Genomic DNA, 19574 nt, shown 5'->3' with positions numbered 1-19574 from the left:
CCACGTCATCTTTACCCATGGTCAAAGCTGGTCAAGTTACCGTCAACTCAAGGCTGTTTAACGGTGATTGTGAGCTGCTTGGTCACGTCATCTTAAACGGTGACTTGTCCACGTTCTACAGGTGGCAGGGGACATGATCCAACATGGGATTCATTACCCATGACGACAGAACCACTAAACTCATCCACACAGCCGTATGAAGTGTCAAGGGACCATAAATATGCATGACAGTTTGTTGTTTTTCAGTTAATTAGCTGTACGAGTAGGCTATCTTAGAAACCTCTATAAATAGCTGCGTCTATGTACGCTCATTAGACTTTTATCAGTTGTAATTTTCTGAACTTGTGTTAAATTTAAGAGCATTGTGAACTCTGTTTTTTAGTGCTATCCTAGCACTCTGTTTTGTATACTTTTTGCAAATGGAGGAATAGACATAGCACCGTTTTGAAGTTTCCAGATCTTTGAGTTTTCTTGTGGCTGAATGGACAGAGGGCCCCTGCTCATCTCAGCCTCTGTAAAGTATTTTATGTGCAGTATTTCTTTATTTTCTTATTCATTTCCTTAAGCATGTATAGTTTCATTTACTTGTTTTCCTTTCTTTCAAGCTGATCAGTGTTATTTCTTTGCAGGTTTCTTTTAGCCCGGGATTTATTTTTATGTGTGTGTGTTTGCTTTACAAACTAATGGTATTTGAAGTTGACAAATTCAAGTGCTGCCTTTGTTTTTATAGCTGATTTTTAATCTTATTTCTCAAAGAGCTGCTAACACATAAATGATCTTCATCATAAACTGTTATCTTTTAAGATCAGAATATCACTAACTTGCAGCTAGTTTTGAGTGCTTTCTAGACTGTTCTTTCACTACTTTCTAACCATACTTTGCATAGTACATATGGCTGAAGTAGAGAGTTAGGAAGAGCAAAATATTACCACTAGTCTTTAAAGTAAAGTTTTGATTTTAAGTGCTTCTTAGACTATTCTTTCACTACTTTCTAATCATACTTTTCATAGTACATATGGCTGAAGTAGAGAATTAGAAAGAGCAAACCGTTATCATTAGTCTTTCAAGCCGATTTTTCTCACTTTTCTAATTCAACTTAAGCTACTTTCTATCCGTGCTTTACACAGTACATGTGCTTTGAAGCATCGAGTTAGAGAGAGATAATCTTTATTTTTGGGTTTTAAAAGTGACTTTCTTTTCTTTTATTAGCAGCAGCTTGAACGGTGTCTAGTGCCATTGGAAGTGGTCATTTTCTTTCTTATTTCAAGTCATTTCAGTTCACTTATTCCTTTCAAGCATTTCCTTTCAAGCAAGTAGTTAGAGATCACTAAACACACACTTTCACTCATTTAGGATTCACTCCACACACACACCATCACTCACTTGTTTATAAATTATCACTCCATCTTAGGAACATAATTAACCACAACAACACCCCAACGATAAGAAAAACTCTAAGAGGTTACTTAAGTACATATAGTACACCTTCACTTCATCAGCTTACGAGCCCCGGGTTGACAATAAATACTAGCAATTTAGATCACACTAAATTGACTAAACATTTTGGCGCCGTTGCCGGGGAAGTGAAATTAAGTAGCCATATTCTTAGAAAAAAAAATTATAAAAAAATTTCAAGGAAAGAAGTTAATAGCCTATCTAAGTATGCTCTCCTCTTGCACTTTGAAGTGATTTGGAGGATCAGAAAGGAGAAAGTTATTGATTTAATAGTTTCTTGAGTATGCTCTCTTCTTGCACCTAGAGTGAACTGGAAGATCAGAAAAAGAACTATTTAACTTGACTTGAAGATAAAATAAAAAATGACATGCATAGAGCTAGAGATTCTAGGGGAAGGTTTTTAGCTAGAGCTCGAAGTTCAATTTTTACAAGTCCATCTGCTTCAAGAGATAGACAAGAGACACCTCCCTTATCTCCAACCGAAACTCCTAGTCCTGAAATTCAAGAGCCAAGAGTTGACTCTCCTATACCTTCTATTGAGTTTGAACTAGGAAGAGACTCTTCTCTTTCTCCTACAAGAAAACCAATTGTAATTGAGGAAATAGACTCACCTGAGGAGGAAGGAGAAATCTCTTCTCATTCACCCTTTGTAGAAGAACCAGAAGATTTTGAAATCCCTAGGAGAATCATCATGGCAGAGGAAGAAGGAGGTGGTAGAGGTAGAGGTAGAGGAGGAGGAAATAACAATAATAATGGAGGAGGTAGAGGTCCCATAGGAGGAAATAGAGATGGGGATAATTCATTTGGGTTTCCCATTGTTAATGAGGACTCCCGAGCCACCATGAAAAACATATCACCATCCGTCCTCCCAAATTTTCATGGATTAAGAACTGAGGACCCTGAAACATTCTTGTTTGAATTTGAAGTTGTGTGTCGAACCTATGACTATCTGGATGATACTCAGAAACTCAAACTGTTCCCATCAACATTAAAAGATCAAGCTTTGAAATGGTTCATGGGGTTACTTACTCAATCCATTAGGACCTGGGATGAAATGAAACAAACCTTTTTGGATAGGTATTTGGACTATTGTATGCCTACTAATCATAAGGATGAGGTTTTTAAAATGATGCAAAAAGAAGATGAGAGCCTAGAAGATTTACTTGAGAGATTTCAATATAACTTAAAAAGAGCAAAGATGAGCAGCCTGGATGAAGAGACCTTAAAAGCCCTCTTATTAAAAGCCATTAGGGATGAATGGATAGATATCTTAAACATGATGGGGAAAGGGGATATCTCTCAACTTTCTCTCAATGATATAGCAGAACTTTGTATCCATCTCTCAAGGGGCAAATCAAAAACTCAAAAAGGGCCTAGAGATCCTTCTCTCCTTAGGGCAAATAAATCTGCAACAGGATCCGTGAGTAGGGATGAAATCGGTAATATGCTAGATGAATTTAAAACTGACATCTTAGGGAGTCTTAGTGAACAAATTGATACCCTTAAGATCCAAAACAAACAAAAAGCAGAAGCCGAGGCTATGACCATTTTTTGCCCGAAGTGTAGAAAGAAGCATGCTTTAAGGGAATGTCCCTTGGAAGCAAATGTTGTAGAAACATGTGTCATTTGCTCAGAAACTCATGAGACCAAGGAATGTCCTTCAATCCCTGGCCTCAAAGCAGTCTTTCAAGAAGATCCAAGTACACTTGAATCTCTCTGTTTCGTTGCAAGGAGACCGTGGCAAGGACAACAGAATCAAGGGTTTAACAACTCTATGAATTCTCAATCCCAACCAAATTGGAATCCTTGGCAACAACCTTGGCCTCAACCACAAAATCCTTTCCAAGCATGGTTGCAAAGCATGCAAATGCAAAATCCTTATGGGAGATTTGCCCAATTCTATCAATACCCTCAATTTCAAAATCAGCAAGCTCCCCAACTTCCAAATCAAGGTCAACAATTGTCATTACCATTCCCTCAACAACAACCTCCTCCACAAAATCAAAATTCTCAACTCTTGTTACAATCTCAACAGAGGCAAAATCAACTTCCCTCTCAACCTCAACCAAACCCCAATAATAGGAATCCTCAAAGTGCTTATGTGATGGAAGGTCAACCACTCATGGAAGGTCAACCATTCCCTACCTATATGGTTGTTCCTCTCAATGAGGTCCAACTCAGATCAGGTAGAATCCTAGACCAACCTTCTACAAGTGCTCAACAACCAAGCATTTCTGAGGAAGAATCTCTCAAAGCCAATAAGGGTTCTGAAGTATCCCTTCAAAACCCAAGCATTAAAGAAAAAGAAAAAGAATCAACTCCCTTAGTAGAACAACCCACATCTTCAGCCATTCCTCATTTTCCTGAAAGATTGCAAATTGATAAAGGAGTGGAGAAGCAGATTTGGTTGCCTGACTATAGCTTTCTAGATGAATTGAAAAATGTCTGTATCAAGATTCCCTTGTTAACAGCCATTAAGGAGATTCCCATTCTAGCAAAGACAATAAAGGAGATGAGTTTGAAAAAAACAATAAAAAGAACCAGAGATACCAAAAGGATACATCTAGTTGGAAAAATTGCAGACATTATGATGGGTAAAATTACCATGCAAAAATATGTAGATCCCGGTAGTCCTATTGTCAAAACTCATATTAATGGGGTTGAAATCCCAAATACCTTGATTGACTTAGGAGCTGCTATCAATATCATGAGTAGACAGACCATGGATCAGTTAAAACTTCCTAACCTTCTCTTTACACCTACTTTGCTGCAACTTGCAGATAGATCAATCATTAAACCTGATGGTGTATTAGAAGATATACCTGTCTCTCTAGATTCTTGGGAATATCCAGTTGATTTTATGATTTTAACTCCCAAGAACAATCTAGGAGGACATCCTCTTATTTTAGGAAGACCTTGGCTGGCCACAGCTGATGCTTTCATAAGTTGTAGGTCTGGGGACATGTACATATCAGATGGTAATTCTACCAAGAAATTCAACTTGTATCCTCCCGCAAAGGCAATAACAGAAATAGGAGAAGATGAGTGGATTGATGATGAGGATACCCTTCAACCTGTTCTAACCATCTCTGAGATTAGTGAGGACAGTCAAATTCTAAATACATTAGAAAATTTTGAGATACCTTTAGAATATGACTCTTCACAGTTTCAGTTAGATGCAGACATTGAATATCTCTCCTCTAGACAAATGTCTCTCTTCTCAATGGAAGAGTTTGGTAGTTCTACAGTTGAAATCTTTCCAGGAAGAACATTGAACATTAACAAGAACTTGGAAGGACTACAACAAGAAGAATTAACTAAACTGTTGCAAAAACATTCCACTGCCTTTGCATGGGAATACACTGACATGAAAGGAATCGACCCTAAGACTTGTATTCATCACATTTATATTGAAGAAAACAGCAGACCTATTAGGCAGCCACAAAGACGGATGAATCCAAATCTTAGGGAAATTGTGAAAGAAGAACTTCAGAAATTGCTCAAGGTAAACTTCATTTACCCCATTTCAGATAGCCAATGGGTCTCTCCCTTGGTTATAGTGCCCAAAAAGAATGGTAAATGGAGAGTTTGCATTGACTATCGAGAATTGAACAAGGCAACTTTAAAAGATCATTTTCCTCTACCTTTTATTGATCAGGTACTAGACACTTTAGCAGGTAAAAAGTATTTCTCATTCTTGGATGGTTTTAGTGGTTACAATCAGATTCAGGTAGCACCTGAAGATCAAGACAAAACCACCTTTACTTGTCCTTGGGGAACTTTTGCCTACCGAGTACTCCCTTTTGGATTGTGCAATGCACCCGCTACATTTCAAAGGGCTGTACTAGGAATTTTTTCAGATCTGATTCATGATTGTGTAGAGGTATACATGGACGATTTCACAGTTTATGGTAATACATTTGAAGAAGCTTTGGCAAATTTGGAAAAAGTACTGGTAAGATGTAAGGAAACAAATCTTTCTTTAAGTCATGAAAAGTGTTTTATGATGTTTACTGAAGGGATTGTTTTAGGACATCATATTTCAGGAGATGGAATCAAAGTTGATAGATCTAAAGTAGAAGTCATCTCTAAGTTACCTGTTCCAAATTGCCAAAGAGATGTTAGAAGTTTTCTTGGATTTACTGGTTATTATAGGAGATTTATTGAAAACTTCACTAAAATAGCATCCCCTCTTTTCAAACTCCTTACTAAAGATTGTGAATTTAAGTGGGATCCTGAATGTCAATCTGCCTTTGAAGCCTTAAAGACTAGAATATCTGAAGCACCCATTCTAAGGGGTCCAAATTGGAAACTCCCTTTTCACATTTCTACTGATGCTTCAGATACAACTTTAGGAGCTGTTTTGGGACAAAAGGATTTGATCCCTTATGCCATTTATTACACAAGTAAGAATTTGACTCCTACTGAGTTAAATTACACTGTTACTGAAAAGGAATTTCTAGCCGTTGTTCATGCGATAAACAAGTTTAGACACTACATAACCGGCTATGAAACCTTTGTCCACACTGATCACTCTGCCATTAGATACCTCATGAACAAACCAGTCACTAATGGTAGAGTTACAAGATGGCTTTTGCTTTTACAAGAATTCAACATAACTGTGTTAGATCGACCAGGTAAACAGAACACAGTAGCTGACTTCTTGTCTAGAATCCAAAACACTAATGAGGACTCTCCTGTAGAGGATAAATTTCCAGATGAATATTTGTTTGCAGTAACTACCAAAACCCCTTGGTATGCTGATATTGCTATTTATTTAGTTACTGGAAAGTTACCTTTACATTTATTTCCTAATGAGAAAAGGAAAATCATTCAGGATAGTTCACATTATTCTTGGATTTCTAATGAATTGTTCAGAACAGGGCCAGATTTGATGATCAGAAGATGTGTACGGGAGGATGAAATGCTTGACATCCTTAAGGCATGTCATGACGAACCTTGTGGCGGACATTTTTCTGATAAGAGGACTGCCTATAAAATCCTTTCATCAGGATATTATTGGCCTTCTCTCTTTAAGGATGCGAAGCAATATGTTAAAAGGTGTGACAGTTGTCAGAGAATTGGGAGACCAACTCTTTCAAATGAAATGCCACTTCAGCCACAGGTATGCATCGAACCTTTCGAGAAATGGGCTCTAGATTTTGTTGGACCAATTAATCCGCCATCCAAACAAAATAGATATATATTGGTTTGTACTGATTATGTTACCAAGTGGGTAGAAGCTATAGCATTAACTTCTGCTACTGAAAATTCAGTTGTTCAATTTCTTTTCAAGGATATTTTCACCCGTTTTGGTGTCCCAAGAGAAATTGTAACAGATCAGGGAAGCCAATTTACATCAAGGATGATAGAGAAGCTGATGGAGGAATATAAGATCAAGCATAGAACATCTACTCCATACCATCCGCAAGCGAATGGTCAAGTAGAATCTACAAATAAAGTTCTTGAAAGCATCATCACAAAGACTGTTCATCTTCATAGAAGAGATTGGGCAGAAAGGCTTTCTGAAGCCTTATGGGCCTATAGAACTACATGGAGGAACACCACAGGACATTCTCCCTATGAACTTGTTTATGGGAAGGAAGTCCTGTTCCCCATTGAGTTCCAAATCAAGACCTTCAAGACAGCAGTTCAATTGGGGATGAGCTTATCAGAAGCCCAGAAGCACAGAATGGACCAGTTAAACGAACTAGATGAAATGAGACAAGATGCAATTCTAAGGACCGATCTAGTTCAGCACCAAAGAAGCAAATGGCATGATCGACATATCAAAGAAAAGAAGTTTCAAAAAGGTGATTGGGCACTCTTGTTTGATTCAAAATTTAAGGACTTCAAAGGAAAATTTCAAACTCATTGGCTTGGGCCATATGAGATTGATGAAGTCTTTAATAATGGAGCAGTTAGAGTGAAGACTATTGATGAACTTCAAACTCCCTTTATTGTGAATGGCCACCGGTTGAAAGTTTACCACAAGCCACTCTCAAAAGAGGAGTTTGTTAAGTTATTCCAAAGCGATTCTGAAATGAGGCTGGTGGAGAAGAATTCTTCTCCCCCATCAGCCTAATCTCTGTTTCTTTCAAATTCAATGAAAAAAAAAAAGAAAAAAAAAATAAATGTATGAGCCTGAAAACCAATCTCTGATTGGCAGTCTCATGCAGAAAACATGAGGTGAAAATCAGGGTCACCTGACACCTCATGTTTTCCATCTCTCTCTCTTTCATCTCATTCCATTTATTCCATCTCACCATTTCCTTCCATCTCACCATCCTCACTCCACCTCACTGCTTTCCACCCACTCATTCATTCATTCATTCCATCTCATTTCATTAATAAAGTTTTTTTGGCAACTAAAGTATTTTATGCAGCTGGAAGACTTCATTACAGTTCCTGCAGCTATTTGACAATTCTGCAGCCGTTTAGCCTTTCTGCAGCCTTCTGCACCTGCACAAGAAACACAGTCCGTCTGAAGAAAATATGTACAGTTCAAAATCATCAAAGACAAGGAGGAAAGAATCATGTGCTAGCAATAAAGTTAACAAAAGGTTAGTAGCAAATTATCAGAAGCCAAATCAAATGCAGATCTGTCCAAGGTATGTTTAAAATTTTAAACCTATAGTTATTTCATTACGCGGAATTTTCTGGATTATGTCTTGTTGGCCACTAATTGTAATGATTACCCATTTTCTTTTCCCATGCGACCACAACTCTACGAATCCTCCACGTCTATCAGCTCATAATACCCATGATTTTTGAAATCACATATGGCTGTTTCTGTCATTAAGGTCTCGTACCCTAATGACGTAACCTACCGTATTACGTCTCTCAGTTCTCATCCTGCAGCCATGTGTCAATCCACAGCCGGAATCGGAGAATATAGCCGTTCCATTCATCATCTCGAAACCCTCTGCGCTCATAACACTCCATTCCTCGCTATCATCTCCCTTATTCCGTTTCACTCACTACGATTACCTCCATAAACCATACTCTGTCTTTCCCTCTGCTGTATAGCCAGTAAACGTGTGATACAGTTGTATTACGACTGCTAGTCACCGTTTCACTGTGTTCACGTTGTTATCCACCACTTAACTCTGATTCAAGCCGTGAATTCTCGGTGTCTGAGGCTGTTGATGCACCCATATATCCTCTGTTCCACAAAGTCTGAACAGGAACCGAGGAATTACTGTGTAAAGTCACCATCAAAGTCGTGTTTTAAGCAGAGCTGAGGAGTCGATGGGAAAACTTTTAAGAGCTGAACCAGAAGGTTCGAAATTCTTGGAGGCATACCCTCAGGTTGAGGAGGCATTGCAAAAAGCCAATTGGCTACAATGCATCAAGAAGTTCAAGGGCTACCACAAAGAAGTAACAAAAACCTTTGCAAGGTCATTTCAGGATAAAAACAGTCAAGTAGAGGTGGGTGATTTAACATTTGCAGTCAGTGAAGGAATCATAGCAAGGGCTACATCTCTTCCACAAACCGGTGAGCGTTGGTTCAAAAACCGGGCAGTCCAGGATCAACAATGGAAGCGGATTTTTAAAAACCCAGGTATGAATACAAGTGTTTTCACCAAAGGAATCCCTATCTCTCATGTTAAAGAAGAATGGAAAGATCTACTGTTATTAGTGCAAAAGTTTTTTACATGTGAAGGGAGATTTGGGGTTTTATACGTCTATCATGGGAAAATTATGCAGCAATTTCAAGGAGAACATGATATAAATCTTCCCTACTTCCTATTCCAAAGCCTTAGGAAGATGTGTTCCATGGCTCAAAAGAATCCACGAAACATAGAAGCTTACCTCTGTCACCATAGTCTTGTTAAGTTATTGATAGAAGAACAATTAAAAGAAAAACAAGACACATGGGAGAAATTCCTTGTAAGGAACCATTTTGAAGAACCTGGAGAATCTTCTATACCTAGGAAAAGCAGAAGGAAGAGAAAAGAAAGTATCTCTGAGACTGTTCAAGGACAAACTGTAGAGGAAATAGAAGTATATCATCCTGAACCTGAGATTGAACCTACTGAAGACAATGCTCAAGAGATTATCTCAGAAACCCTCGCTGAACTTGCCAAAGAAGCTGCCAAAAAGAGAAGAGAAGATAAAAAGAAACAGAAACAAGACAAAGGAAAATCCGTAATTCAAGGAATTGATCAGACTCCAGAGCATTCTAGTGATGAAGAAAGAGATAGCCAGCCCTTAGCACAAAGGGTAGCTAAACTCCATGAGAAAATTGCCCTCTCCAAGAAAGTAAAAGTACAGAAACCAAGGAAAAAGGCACAAAAAGAAACACAGAGTGCTGCCACTATAAGAAGGAGTAGTAGATTGCAGAATAAAAAGAAAGCCACAAGGACACTCTTCGTTGATCTAAGCACACCTGAGAAGGGTGCTACAAAAACAGACCTTGAGGATAGTCCACAACGTGAGGCAGCTACTCCTCCAAGGGAGGACAGTCCATTTCAGCCGGAGTTTGAAACTGAAATTGAGCATGCACCCAGTCCAAGAAAATCACCAATGATTGATCCAGCGCAGCAAGAAGCATACAACTATTTTGAAACATTGGAGCAGAACACTGCTGGCCCAAGTAATGTCATACCTCATGAGCAGCAAATAGACTTACTCAAGCAAGAGATCTATGAACTTGAGGTGCTAAACCGTCACATAAAACAGAGAAATGAAGAAATGAAGCAGCAAGCTGATATTGCCAAAGCAATCCAAGATAACACCTTTCTTCACATGAGCATGTGGCAGAAGAAACACAGCAGACTCAAGAAGAGATGTAGAAGGCTGAACAGAGCCTTAATCAATTTGAAATTCAGATGCATGTTCAAGAGACCAAAGGTTAATGTTTCCACACAAAGGAAGAGGAGGAGTTTGGATGTCTTAGCTGAGGCATCCCAGCAGGTGGATTGAATTGTGTTTTCATTGCATGAGGACATGCAATACCCTCGGAGTGGGGGTATGTAGAGCCTCTATTCTACACCTACTTGTCTACCATTTTCCTCAGTTTTTCCTTATCTTTCCTTCACTTTTGCCTCATTTTCACTATAAAACCACCCAGATCATTACAGTAAGTGTCATTAAGCATGATCGAGCAAGTTTTGCTAATGGATGACTATTTGTTTAGATTTTGACTTATTTGCAGGAATCCCGCAGCTATCTGATGATCCTACAGCTATCTGAAGATCCTGCAGCCTTTTTGTTAAACGCAATGTTCCACGTGTCGGTTTGCTAGATGAGCCACATGGGCACTTAGGTATCAACGTGCTCGAGGTTCCTGTCCCATTTTTCCAGCCATCCACGTCATCTTTACCCATGGTCAAAGCTGGTCAAGTTACGGTCAACTCAAGGCTGTTTAACGGTGATTGTGAGCTGCTTGGTCACGTCATCTTAAACGGTGACTTGTCCACGTTCTACAGGTGGCAGGGGACATGATCCAACATGGGATTCATTACCCATGACGACAGAACCACTAAACTCATCCACGCAGCCATATGAAGTGTCAAGGGACCATAAATATGCATGACAGTTTGTTGTTTTTCAGTTAATTAGCTGTACGAGTAGGCTATCTTAGAAACCTCTATAAATAGCTGCGTCTGTGTACGCTCATTAGACTTTTATCAGTTGTAATTTTCTGAACTTGTGTTAAATTTAAGAGCATTGTGAACTCTGTTTTTTAGTGCTATCCTAGCACTCTGTTTTGTATACTTTTTGCAAATGGAGGAATAGACATAGCACCGTTTTGAAGTTTCCAGATCTTTGAGTTTTCTTGTGGCTGAATGGACAGAGGGCCCCTGCTCATCTCAGCCTCTGTAAAGTATTTTATGTGCAGTATTTCTTTATTTTCTTATTCATTTCCTTAAGCATGTATAGTTTCATTTACTTGTTTTCCTTTCTTTCAAGCTGATCAGTGTTATTTCTTTGCAGGTTTCTTTTAGCCCGGGATTTATTTTTATGTGTGTGTGTTTGCTTTACAAACTAATGGTATTTGAAGTTGACAAATTCAAGTGCTGCCTTTGTTTTTATAGCTGATTTTTAATCTTATTTCTCAAAGAGCTGCTAACACATAAATGATCTTCATCATAAACTGTTATCTTTTAAGATCAGAATATCACTAACTTGCAGCTAGTTTTGAGTGCTTTCTAGACTGTTCTTTCACTACTTTCTAACCATACTTTGCATAGTACATATGGCTGAAGTAGAGAGTTAGGAAGAGCAAAATATTACCACTAGTCTTTAAAGTAAAGTTTTGATTTTAAGTGCTTCTTAGACTATTCTTTCACTACTTTCTAATCATACTTTGCATAGTACATATGGCTGAAGTAGAGAATTAGAAAGAGCAAACCGTTATCATTAGTCTTTCAAGCCGATTTTTCTCACTTTTCTAATTCAACTTAAGCTACTTTCTATCCGTGCTTTACACAGTACATGTGCTTTGAAGCATCGAGTTAGAGAGAGATAATCTTTATTTTTGGGTTTTAAAAGTGACTTTCTTTTCTTTTATTAGCAGCAGCTTGAACGGTGTCTAGTGCCATTGGAAGTGGTCATTTGCTTTCTTATTTCAAGTCATTTCAGTTCACTTATTCCTTTCAAGCATTTCCTTTCAAGCAAGTAGTTAGAGATCACTAAACACACACTTTCACTCATTTAGGATTCACTCTACACACACACCATCACTCACTTGTTTATAAATTATCACTCCATCTTAGGAACATAATTAACCACAACAACACCCCAACGATAAGAAAAACTCTAAGAGGTTACTTAAGTACATATAGTACACCTTCACTTCATCAGCTTACGAGCCCCGGGTTGACAATAAATACTAGCAATTTAGATCACACTAAATTGACTAAACAACAGGCAGGAGCTGGAAAGGTAGCATAGTGTGGAAGTTTCATCCACAAGGCCACCAAGCAAGTAGACCTCTGATGTCAAAAGAACTTTCACAGAGATAAAGGCTAGAAATGATCCATTGAGGCTGCAAAGTTATGACCAATATCTCAAGATGGCCCCCACAAAGCAGCAAAGATTGATGTCTGCCTATGACATAAAGGAGGGCAAAATGATCATGAGCTACTTCAAGCCTAAGGTGCAACAACCGCAATCGGCAGCTGATTATATCATGAAAAATCTGGAGGTCTTGGCCAAAGACATTCATCCAAAAGACCAGATTGAACTGCACAAACAGACTGGAGAGATGATGTATTCCACACTAGCTGACAAAGCAATGTTGGCTCATAAATTGCAAAACTCATTGGAGAACACCTCTGCCCAGCTAGATTTAGAGAAAGCTTCTTCTCTAGCAAAAGACAACAGGATCAAATCCTTGGAGGATATTATCATTGAGTTGGGACATGATCCCAAAGATGCCAAAGGCATAAAAGCATTAATGAGGAAGAAGGAAGAGGACATTGCTGCCCTCAGAAAACAGCTCAAAATGCCTCCTTCTATGCATCCACAAACAGCAGATGTTGTACAGCAGAAGTCCGAAGAGGACATGATGGACCTACATGAAATTGAACGAAAGATTGAGTGAGATGGAGCAGGCATTGGAGAAAGCACTACAAGAAAAGTAGGGAGAGTCGACCTCCCAGCCACCTGAAGTAATTCCAACGGCCACAACTGCCCCTCCCACAGTTATAATAGCAGTGCCTCCCACTGTCCCAGCATCAATTGCAGGAACCACCACAGGTACCACAGCAACAGCAACAGCACCAGGCAGCAGTACAGCCATGACCACAGAGAAATTAATCAAAGCCATGGAGGACTTGAAACTCCAAGTATCTGAATTGATGCAAGTCAAAGAAAAACTGGCAAAGGTTGAGCAAAGCTATGATAAATCTAAAATGAATGTGGCAGAGAAAACAAGGGAAGTCAAAGCATTAGAAAATAAGGTAAGAGCCTTAGAAAAGGATCTCTCTCTGCATAAGCCTCTGGCAGAAATCAGAGGAATTTTGTGGAACAACATCATTCAATCACTTAGTGGTGTATGGAGGTCTATTCAGACCATTTATGAACAGATTGATTTGATAAAAGTAGCCCAAGTGGAAGTTCACAAAACAAGAGCCTTATTGGGGAAAATGCCTGAGCAAGCTAATAGGCTAATCCATTTTTTGAATACCAAGACCATTGAAGAACTGGAAGCACTGGACATCAGAGACAGAACAGGTACCTTTTGGAAATCAAGAGAGTTCTAACCATGAGAACTCTAATGCAAAACTTGGACAAAAGATGCCAGGACATGCAGGTGGAAATTGATTCTTTCACAGACAAATTTACAGTCCTAAGTCAAAAGGGTTTGCTAAATCCTGTGGGAGATAATGATCGTTTGATGAAGCACAAGGACTATATACACAAATTAAATACATTTTCTGTCAATCAAGCTAGTGCATCTTCAAGTACTTCAACAGAAAAGGCACTCCCATCTGGCCAGTATCTTTATGACAGCCTGGAAAATCTTTTTTACATAGAGGATGAGTTGAAGCATCTGTTCACGACCCCACCTAATTTTTTCAAGTGCACAGAGACTGATGAGACTTTAAGAAAGCTACAGAAACATGAAATACCAGGGCCAGAGTGGTGGCAAAGCATGCTAGAGATCCTGTAGACTTATCATTGGTCAAAAAAAAATCGTGCACCATCTATTATAGATGCATAGAACAGAAATAAATCACAGTCCTACAAATCAAAGCGTATCACATCAGCATTAAAGAAATTCCAGCCAAAGTAGAAGATCAGCGCAGAGGACTAGTGGAACACAGCTGGGAAACCGACTTGCAGCATCTACCTCCAGTGCTTCTCTTTAATTCGAATCAACCAGCGCAGCATGAATTTATTGCACCATTTATTGTCTCCCTGTTTTCGAGATTGTCTATCTCTATATATGTAAAAGAAACATTAATTGTCAGCAGATATTTATTTCTATCAGATATTTTGCATAATATTTTGACATTTTTGTGTAAAGACCCCCTCAGACGAAGTATTTGGTGTTGGTTGGTGGTGGATGTTCATAGCTATGACTGTAATACTGAGAAATTTTGGAATAAAAAGGCTGTTGGAACCATTTTGTCTTGCTCTCTGGATGAAGATTTGATGCTAAGGACCATGTTGCAGAATTCTTGAATCATTTCATGGATCAATCAGTCTTTTCTAACTTGTGTTTTACAGTTTCTGTGTTTATTATATCACCTATGTTTCATGATCTAAATAATAGAGAAAAATAATAACTCAGAATTTTTTTTGCTGCACTCTGTGTTCAATCTTTGTTATTATTAATGTTTTCTTCAGAATTAGCATAAACAGTGAATTCTTAATTGCTCACGTTTTCCCTGGTTCTTTCATCTTGAATATTAGCTAAGGAATTCTTAATTGCTCCTTGGCAGTAATCATCCATTATCCCTCTGTCAACATGATGAAGGATTCTTAATTTCCCTTCACCCATTGACTCCATTCCATCTGATTCCAACTTATAAATTGTTCCATATTTGAATACCTTGCTCTGTGATAAATCCTCTGATAAGAAACTTAACCCAGGAAGCCATCTTTCTTTGACTCCATCATGCCCAATGGACTGAAAAGTTTCAGTTTTACCTTACTGTTCTATTGAGTCCCTATCCTTCCAACCAAAACTCTAAACAAAACCCTTGCACTTCATAGCTAGCCTAATACACTTCAAAACAAAGCTAAATTATAAAGAGAGAGCCCTCTCTGGATGCAGATTGGCTAGAATCTATGTCTAAAAGATTGGTCTGTGGTTACCTCGGTTGTGTTCCCTTTCTTACAACTTTCGGGAACAACCTGAGTGATAACAAGGTATTTCTTACTCAAGGACTCTTTTGATTCATGTTGCAAGCATTATTTCACTTTATGGTAATTCTCATCATATTGTATTGCTTCCCTAATCTTTTCTTGGATTTCAACTTCACAAGAACTTATAACTTCCACATGAGCCACTTGTAGCCTTTTACTAAGTGCATCAACTACTTTGTTTTCAATGCCTTTGATGTACTTGATTTCAAAATCAAACTTTTAAATCAAGGCTAGCCACCCTTTTTGTTTATCATTCAACTTGGGTTGATAAAATAAATACCTCAACCCTCGATGGTCTGACATCAAAGCAAATTTTCTTCCAAGGAGGTAATGCCTCCACATTTTTAATGCATGCACTAAAGATTCTAATTCCAAGTCATGAGTGACATAATTTCACTCGTACTCATTCATATTCCTTGACTCATAACATACCACCTATCCTTCTTGCATGAGGACTCCATCGAGCCCTTCCTTGCAGGTGTCAATGCACACCACAAAATCATTTTTTGGGCCTATTATTCTTAATATCGGTGCAAGAGTGAGTAGATGTTTTAAATGCTCAAAGTTGGCCACACATTCTACTGTCCACCATAATTTAATTCCTTTCTTTTGCAATGCTTTGATTGGTTACCCAATCTTTGAGAAATTTTGGATAAACCTCGAGTAATAATTGACCGATCCCATGAAGGATCTGACTTGTGTCACATTCAGAGGAGTAGGACACTCCATAGTGGATTTAATCTTCTTTGGGTCTAACACCACTCCTTCATTGGAAATAATATATCCCAAATATTGAATCTCTAACTAGAAGAATTTACATCTGTTCACTACTACACATGGGCAGAAATTCCAACGGAACAGTTAAAATAAAAAAAATTGTCGAAATTAAATGTATTTTTTCTTTTTAAATCCCAACGGTTGTTGAATATTTGACGAGATTTCTTTCACCATCGAATATACGACAAAATTTCTTTGTTCGTTGAATGTCCAACGTTTCATATATTATTTCTATTTTTATTATTTTAATCTTGAGGGTCGTCGAATATCTGACGAGAGTTCTTTTACCGTCGAACTTTCGACGTTATACCCAATATCAAATGTTCTACATGTTGTCCAATATTCGACAAATGGAAATGAACTATTCCATAATGTTCAATTCCTCCATTAACAACTTTTTCCTGTTGATAACGTCTAATATGGGACCACTTTACATTGAGTTTAACTAATTATAATAAACATAAGATTAATATTATAATTATATATAATATTATTAATATATAATAATATATATTAATATTAATATTAGTAATATATTTATTAATATAATATTCTATAATTATAATATATATATATATATATATATATATATATAGAGAGAGAGAGAGAGAGAGAGAGAGAGAGAGAGAGAGAGAATATAACTTTGCATAGTTGCTATATTAGTTGCAATTATTTTGAAAGGTTGTAGAATTATTTTGAGGTTAGTTTTTTAACAAAATCATCACTGAAAGTTTGGTGACAAAAAATATCACATAACATTCCTCAAGGAGGCCAAGGATATGTGGGATCGACACCAGGGACTTTGGAGGATCGAAGATGTTATTTCCCTTGTAGAAATTTTAAGGGCTGAAGGCCAAGGAGAATTTTAATAAAAGCAAATAAAAATCATTATACAAACTATGGACACGGTGAAGGCAGACACAAATATCATCCATTAGTAAGTTATTCATTATATATCTTTGTATTGCAAATTGTTTTTATAAATGTTTATATGTATATTGTATTTTAGATTGTATCTCTTTGTATTGTAAATTGTATTGTCTTTCTATTGTAAATGTATTTTATAATATTTTGGGAGGTGTTTGACCTATGTTGTCATCTTGATGTGGAGAAATATTATTTGATTATTTTCGTTAGGGTCAATTGAGGAGTTAAGTCGAGTTAGGGGTTAATTAATTTATGGGTTTAGGGATAAGGGGTTATTGTTTAAGGGTTTAGGGGTTAGGGGTTAAGGGCTTAGAGGTTAGGGGTTTAAGGGCTTAGGGGAATGTGGTTAACATGTTAGGGGGTTAATGCATGTTTAGAGGGTTAATTATTACCTAAATGATTTACGGGTTAATCATGGGTTTTTATGGGTTAATTTAAAATATGGACATAGTGAATACATTTTTATAGTAAAGAAGAAAATAATTATATAATATATGGTAATAAAATTTTATAAGACAAAATAATAAAATATAAATATCATTAAAAAATTGATTAAATAAAAATTTGATTAAAAATAAAATTATTATAAAGAAATATGATTGGATAAAGATAAAAGGGGTCTATTTTATTAATTTAGGTAAGATGATAATTAATAAAAAACCATTTTTTATGAAAAAGATTATATAAAAAAATACTGTATTTATTAAAAAGTTTAAGTTTATAAACCATAATTAATTAATATGTTATGTTCCTAATCACAATCTATTTCACTCATAAAATAGACTCTTTCTCATTTTTTAAAGAAAAAGTGTGGGACACAAGGCTTGCTCTTGGTGTTTCAAAATGTCTTAGGTGGCAATGAACTTTTTAAGCTCAAATGATATAGAGTGAAGAATTATATATATAAAGTCTCTTTTTGTGATAAGTAAAGGATTTCATTTTTTATAAATTGTGAGAAAACTAATTGAAGTAATATCAAATCTATAATAGTTCTAGGAAAAGGGTAGATTAATGAAATGTTTGATAAATCCTCTATTGGGTCTCCAAACTATCATTCATTTCATCCTATTTTCTTTCACTTTGCTTCATAATTTTCTATATTTTGTAGCTCCATAACCATGCACTAAGACCATCTTCATGATCAAATATGGATTTAGACATATGATTTTTCAAGACATTTATTTTGGTATTTTGAGTGAATTTATGGTTAAATATTAGAAAAATAACACGTACTCACTTATATATAAAAATTGGATGAGTTTTGTGACATGTGTAGGAATATTTGAAGATTCCAACACAACCATATTTCACCTCTAAGTCTCAAATTCGAATTTCCTCTTCAAACTCTTGAAGATTTGAGATAATTGATCAAAACACAATTTATGGAGAATAATCATGGAGCTTTTCATAAGTGTCCCCTATCAAAGCTAAGATAGATTTGTGAGAGGTGGAGAGAGCTTGTGGAGGCAGCAGAGTAGCTGGGACAGCTGACGTTGGGCCAATTTGGGCCCACACAGCCTTGACGCAGAGCCAGAAGGGCCAGCACAGAGGGGAAAGATGCTTGTCACACAGAAGCCAGAACTGAGGGGAACTGCCAGAACAATCGGATAGTTGACACAGAGGGAAGAAGAACTGACACAGGGCTGACACAAAGCCTGAAAGGCTAATGTAAGGCCATCGAAGAAGTAGTTGGGGTTAGCCAGTCTTATGCTGGATCAACCAAAATTCTGTCGGGTGAAGTGAGGTAAAACTCACTCAGATTTTCTGCCAGTATTTTCTCTGTAAAGGATTGCTAGATGAGCATCCTAGATTTGTATTCAGATATTTCTCCTGAATAATAATAAACCCTCAGAACTGCTGCATCGGTTTTCCTGCGTTGGTTTTTCGGGGACTATTGTGTCCAAAAATAAGTGTGTCCTATGTATCTTGTTCTTTGATCTGTTTTCTGTTTCATGAGATCAAATATTTAATTAGTGTAGGCTGCATAAGTAATTTTCTTCAGTATTCAGAAGAATAACTTGATGAATGTAATTTAAAAATCAAGTAGGTGAAGTAGATTCAGATTTGCTACAGTAGGGGTTCCTTCAGTGTAGGAATTTTCACATGGTATCAGAGGATTGATTTTGAAATAGGAAGAGAAAAGCCAATGCTTAGCAGTGAGTCTGAAAGCTGCATTTGGCAGCAATTCGAATCCCCTTGAAGGGATTGCACAATCCTTTCCGGGAAGAAGATCCAAGGAAATCTCTCTCTGAGTGAGACGAAAGAGAGGTACAATTTCCAGTTTGTGAGTGTGCATAGGCAGAGGGAGTGACACAGAGCCTCAGTGCAGTGCTTCAAGGGCAAAATTTATACTAGGGAAAAAATCCGCTGGAAAATAATGAAGACTCGTAGAAGGGGAATTTTCTCCTCTGAGAACTTTCTACTAGAAAGTTCGAATTTCTCACTTGCTAATAAGCTAAGCAGTGCTAAGCAGTGACTAGAGGAGTCAGTTCAACAGTTGGGTGAGATGGCATCGCATGGGCTCATAGACCAGGATAGGTTGGAAGGTGCTTCAAAGTATGTCATATGGAAGACTAGAATCTTAACTA

This window comes from Pinus tabuliformis, chromosome 3_2 (genome assembly GCF_031772625.1).
Source record: "Pinus tabuliformis cultivar Carrire ecotype Pingquan chromosome 3_2, CPIR1, whole genome shotgun sequence".
Lineage (NCBI taxonomy): Eukaryota > Viridiplantae > Streptophyta > Pinopsida > Pinales > Pinaceae > Pinus > Pinus tabuliformis.
This window is presented reverse-complemented; position numbering follows the sequence as displayed.